Source organism: Etheostoma spectabile, chromosome 10 (assembly GCF_008692095.1).
Source record: "Etheostoma spectabile isolate EspeVRDwgs_2016 chromosome 10, UIUC_Espe_1.0, whole genome shotgun sequence".
NCBI lineage: Eukaryota > Metazoa > Chordata > Actinopteri > Perciformes > Percidae > Etheostoma > Etheostoma spectabile.
In genome coordinates, this window is record NC_045742.1 from 28,577,544 (window position 1) to 28,583,972 (window position 6,429).

Here is a 6,429-nt window from a genome sequence, read left to right on the forward strand (position 1 = left end):
CATCCAGCATTATATAAAAATTCAAAGCTTCATGTTAAACAAATGCTAAGTAAATTTAAGTAGCCTACATTGTGCTTATAAGGCCTCTTTTTCACTGTTCACTAGGTAGGCTAAATATTTGGTAATAATAGTTTGAGCCTACCATCTTTTCTCAACATTTTCGCAATTTTAACCCTATGTTTTTGTCACTTTTTTGAAGTTTTAGTCAATTTTTTAACAATTTCTTTGTCGATTTTTCTCCAATGTTTTTGATGTTTTTTTTTTCACTTTTTTGGTCCCTTTTTCAGCGTTGTGTAGTTTTTTTTCAACATTTCTCACTGTTTTCAACGTTCTTTTCTGATAGAGAAAGTTTTTGTAAACCGGTCAAATTTGACCCAAAGACAACACAAGGGTTATAGTGAGTTTCACCTCATCGTTTAGCCGTCCAGCTGCAACTTTACTGTTTACTTTACTGGCCGCAGCAGGCAGCTGTTCAGAATTTTTTTTTTTTCAAAACCTCATTGTTGGGTGACCCCTAGCTCACCCAGTAGAGTGTGCGCCCATTATAGCCTGAGGCCTTGGCAAGGACCAATGGCCCTTTGCTGCATGTCGTCCCTCCTCTCACTCCCCTTTCCTGTCATCAAGCTATTGCCCGAGCTATAGCTCAAGCCGAAAAAATAATCTTTAACAGTAAAAAAATACCTCACTGTACACAACAGCAGACAGACATAGACAGTACCTAGCGGGTGATCATAGTGGATTATTTAGCAGCTAAAGAGACATATGTCCCCCAGGAGTTGGTGGAGATTAAGAACAGAGCTAAGAGAGTGAATATTGGACATACATTCATCATGTGGACAGAAACATGACTCCAAATGAATGCTAATGTTGATCCACAAGTCTGATCGATGTGTAAATAAGCGACTGTGTTTCCCCTGACCCCAAATAGCAAAAAAAAAAGATTGTTAAAAAAATGACATAGCAGTTGTTGGAGGTTTAACTATGAGCTTTGAATACAAACTAGAATTGTGATTAAGTTGACTGTGACTGATGTCCAAATGAAGCTCCATGAAGTCTGAACCCACTATATTGCGCTCTCTGTTTAAACCAAAAGCTCCATCTAGTGCGTTTTAGAAAATAAAAAAATTAATTTTTGAAGCTTTGTTTGACCATCACTAACGATCAATATTATAGTTTTGCAATTTTGCTGGGTTGCCTTTTTCCTAAACCTATTGGCAACTATAAATTAGTTCACTTAAATTATTACAAATTATTCACTTAATTTGTTTAACACATGGTCAAGCTGGATTTACAAATTCCAACTTGTTGCGTGTTTGGTGGGCAAACACACTTCAATAAAGTTTCAGTTAAAACTGAATATGTGTGGCTGAGGTGGGTCGAGCAGGTGCATGTATACTTTGAGGCTTATGCCTTCACGCAGAGTCCAAGTTCGAGTCCGACCTATGACGATTTCCTGCATGTCTTACCCTTTTCTCACCTAGCTATCCTATCCATTAAAAGCCAAAAAAAACAAAAATAATCTTAATCCATGGACCCCCATTTGGTCAAATCCCAGGGTCCCCCATCTGATAGGACTTTTGCTTATAAATGTTTTATCAAAGAAAGTGTATGGGGCGCTTGGGTGGCTCACCTGGTGGATGGTGCACCCCATGTACAGTCGTGGTCAAAAGTTTTGAGAATGACAAGGATTGGTTTTCACAAAGTTATCTCATTCCGTGTTTGTAGATATTTTTGTCAGCTGTTACTACGGTATACTGAAGTATAATTACAAGCATTTCATAGGTGTCAAAGGCTTTTATTGACAGTTACATTAAGTTTATGCGATGGGTCAATATTTTTAGTGTTGACCCTTCTTTTTCAAGATCTTGAAGATTGACCACAAGTCCTCAATGGGATTAAAGTCGGAGGAGTTTCCTGGCCATGGACCCAAAATGTTGATGTTTTGTTCCCGAAGCCACTTCGTTATCACTTTGGCCTTATAGGTAGGTGCTCCATCATGCTGAAAAAGGCATTATTTGTCTAAAAAATGTTTTTGGATGTTTGGGAGAAGTTGCTCTCAGAGGAGGTTTTGGAACCATTCTTTATTCATAGCTGTGTTTTTAGGCAAAATTGTGAGTGAGTCCACTCCCTTGGCTGAGAAGCAACCCCACACATGATTGGTCTCAGGATGCTTTACTGTTGGCATGACACAGGACTTATGATAACCCTGTCTTCTTCGGACAAGCTTTTTTCCGGATGCCCCAACAATCGGAAAGGGGATTCATCTGAGAAAATGACTTCCTCAGCAGTCCAATCTCTGTACCTTTTGCAGAATAATAATCTGTCCCTGATGTTTTTTCTGGGGGGAAGTGGCTTCTTTGCTGCCCTTCTTGGCTTCTTCAATGGGCCATTCTCCAAAAGTCTTCGCCTCACTGTGCGTACAGATGCACTCACACCTGCCTGCTGCCATCGTTGAGCAAGCTCTGCACTGGCGGTGCCCCGATCCCGCAGCTGAATCAACTTTAGGAGACGGTCCTGACGCTTGCTGGACTTTCTTGGACGCCCTGAAGCCTTCTTCACAACAACTGAACCTCTCTCCTTGAAGTTCTCGATGATCTGATAAATGGTTGATTTAGGTGCAATCTTACTAGCAGCAATATCTTTGCCTGTGAAACCCTTTTTGTGCAAAGCAATGATGACAGCATGTGTTTCTTTGCAGGTAACCATGGTTAACAGAGGAAGAACAATGTTTTCCACACCACCCTCCTTTTAAAGCCTATAGTCTGTTATTCTAATCAACCAGCATGACAGAGTTATCTCAAGCCTGGTCCTCACCGAGATAATAACTGACATGATGGTCCTTTAGTGGCAGGGCTAAAACTGTAGTGGAAATTTTTTTTTTTTTAAGATTAAGTTCATTTTGGTTGACCTTGCAATTAATTGCAATTCATCTGATCACTCTACATAACATTCTGGAGAACATGCAAATTGCCATCATAAAAATTGAGGCAGCAGACTTTGTAAAAATTAATATTTGTCATTCTCAAAACTTTTGACCACTACTGTACAGAGGCTGGGTCCTCGCCATGCCAGCTGTGGGTTCGGTTCCAACCTGATGTCCTTTTCTGCATGTTATAGCCCTCTCCCTTTTCATGTCTAAGCTGTCATGTCAAAGGCCTACAAAAAAGTGTATAAAACCCATGACCAAAAATAGACATAGATTATATCATTGTGTTAATTATTGATGGAAATATTGTTAAAATAAATGATTCCCCTTTTTGCTGGGGACCCCCTGAAACCCTTTTAATGACCGCTGTGGGTCCCTGTACCCCACTTTGGGAACCACTGGGTTAGGGTGAACTATTGCTTAAGATTGGAAGATAGAATAAACAAAGTCAGACAAATAAATACCTGTGCATTGAATCTGATATGCTTATGGCTCAAACACAATGGGTTAGGTTCTGATATTTGGACTGTTGGATTGTCACAGGTGATGGGTGAACAAATTGTGATTAAAAAAAAAAAAATGTTTAGATTCTGTTTTTGAGTGCATTGTTAAAGCATTTAGGGGTCATTGTATTTTCTTTAGTTTCCCCATTTCTTTTTCAAGTTTTCTTTTTGTAAGATGAAGATCACAGCCCTGCTTTAATTTATTGTGAAATGAAAATGTATTGCTCACCGAGAGGGAATTCTGTTCCTCTGCACACTGCTCAGGGAGGTCAGGATCAGCAACAGAACTGCACCTCTCCAGCTGGTAGGGGTTAATGTTTTACTAGCTGAAACTCAGGTAGTGTATGTGCATTATGTCAAGGTACTATTTTCTGTGTGTGTGTGTGTGTGTGTGGATTAGTATACCAGTCATGGTTTTAAAAGAATAGACAGATGAAAGTTAGATGTGTACTGTATGTATAAGTGTGTCAGTCATGCTTTCACATGAGAGCGATGATTGACAGCTCAGTTTAACTCAAAGGACAGCTCACAAGCTTTAAGCACATTACTGAATTAAGATGAAGAGGTTTTAATAAGATTGCCGCTAAGCCAATCTACTCATTTTCAATATGACTTAAATGGCCTGCCAGTGCACCATAAAATAAGACACTGAAAGAGAAGCTAGCCAGGAAGCTAGAGTAATGCTTGTAAGAGGCAATAGCTTTATGTAATATGCATAAATGTTGGAAAATAACTGCTGTGTGATGTATTCATTGTTGATGGCTTAGTCATTGTGTTATTTTTTGGCTTTGTCCAAGATTAAATTCCATGGTGTTTGTTTTTGCCTGTAATATTGGAACAGGTTGACTGAACAATTATATTTATGTTTAATAATAATGTAAGTTAAACTGGGAAGACTTTAAAGGTATATATGTGGGCTAATATTTAAACTTGTGGGTCCATAAAAGTTGCTGAGAGGCAAAGCGGCAGTTGGAAATGAGAATAAGCTACACAACCTTCACATTGAGAAAAAAAAAAACAGCATGGGTAGCTCACCTGGTAGAGCGTGCGCCCCAAATAAAAAGGCTCAGTCCTTGTCGCAGTGGCAGCAAGTTTGATTCCAACCTGTGGCCCTTTGCTGCAGGTTGTTCCCCTTCTCTCCCCATGTTGTATCTACAGCTGTCCAGTCTAATAAAGGCCTTTTATCTTTAAATCTAGCAAAAGTCAATTTTGGCCTTCAGGTGTTGTCAGGCCTGGACCCTTGTCAAACGAGAGAAATTTCAACTTCTTTGTTTATTGATCAAAATAAAAATAAAAATAAATAATAACCATCATGCCATGCCCACACCACACCATGGTACAGACCAAATTTGGAGTCCATCAGATGAAATATCTAGGAGGAGATTGTCAAATTATAGCATCTTGACTTTTAGCTCTACTTCCTGTTGACACTAGGGGTTGATATGACTGAGTCAATTTTGGCCAGTAGTTGTCCTCAGAGTTAGAGTCTTATGAATCATGAAAAGTGTCGAGCCAAGTTAAGTTCTACACACTTCCTGTTTCAACAAAAAGCACAAAATGGTCACCCCGTCACCATTGACGAAACGTTTTTTTTAGAATAACTTTTCATTTTAACGTCTTAAGACGACACAGACCAAATTTAAAGTTGATCAGATTAAATCTCCATGAGGAGTTTGTTAAAGAATGAAGTGGAAATGGCACTAATTTCGAACTTTCAATTCAAAATGGTGGACTTCTTGTTGGGTTTAGGAGAAAAAAAGCCTCCTTCAGTTTCAATAGGCCCTTCCCTGCTGTCGGCGCTCGTGCCCTAATTAAAGTTCTAGAATATGTACTTCCATATTTTTTTAGCAAAATTTGTTTTATTTTTTATTTTTTTGACTTTCATGCAAAACATATTTTTCTTCTACTGCTGCAATGAGTATTACTCAAGAGCTTTAAACATTTCCAAACACTTGTTTCTAAGCAACTAAACTTCAGACCCGTGGAACCTTGCAGATAAGAATTTAATGACATTGTTAGTCTCAGTAAGGAAACTTTCAGCCATCCAACTAGGACAATCCGTCCCTCTGGGACATTAAAATCCCAGACTGGTTTGAATTCAGAACAGAAGAATCCTGTCTCTATGATCACAAAGCACTTCTCTGACCTCTCACTTTTTCATGAAGACAGAGAGGGTGGAAAAAATCCAGATGGACAATATCTCTTTGTACAATTGTGTTTTTATTTACGCTTAAATATACATTACGTAACCAGAAGAAGGAGCATCTGCATATTAAAACAAAAACTGACAGATAACACTTTTGTTGCAATAATACTTTAACCAAAGCACCATATACAAGAGCCTATTTTAACCTGGGGATGGGGGGGGGAACATTAGGGTTGAAATTTATCTGACTGTCGAGCCAACATATTCAAGATAAGAGAAGATCAAAATGTTGTTACAATGTTGAGCCAGGATACATTTTTGATTGACTACATTGTGTTTTTGAGGCACCCCTTAGACCCTACTGTTGTCCTCGGGGTCAAAGTTGACCCCTTTAAAAATAGAAATAAGGTTTTCTTTTTAACCAAATTACCACAAAGAATGGATTGGATTTCATACAGCGCTCTTTGCAAATACAATTGATCACTTTCATTCCTCACTAAACTCATCTGTTCGTTCCTCTGATCTTTACTATTGGTCAAAATAATTCATAATTTATGCTTTTTTAATTCAGTATTCAGTCAATTAGGTATAATTCTATATAAATGAGGGTTATTGACCCTGAATTCCAAAAAGTACTGTCAAACTAGTAAGGTGGTGTAAGTGAAAACTAAAATAAAAGTCACAAAAAAGTTGCAGTTTTTGGAGGATCACACAAGGGTTAAATGTCTAGGTTTTATATTCATTAGTCTATATCCACGATTGCTTCGTTTCCCCTGGATATTCTGCCGGATGTTCTTTTTGGCCAGTCGATTAATGATGACTATGGTTACCTGGTCCTCAGATCTCTGCAGGGT

At 38.5% G+C, this 6,429-nt stretch overlaps 1 long non-coding RNA gene across 1 annotated transcript in view; it reads left to right on the top strand.

The window, feature by feature from the left end:
* Nucleotides 1-285: 285 nt before the first annotated feature.
* The window catches only part of LOC116696996 (uncharacterized), a 20,779-nt gene continuing 14,635 nt past the window's right edge, over nt 286-6,429 (top strand). Inside the window, exons 1-2 of the long non-coding RNA XR_004333883.1 lie at nt 286-296; nt 965-966. This is a non-coding gene — a long non-coding RNA (uncharacterized LOC116696996). The remainder of the gene's footprint in view (nt 297-964; nt 967-6,429) is intronic.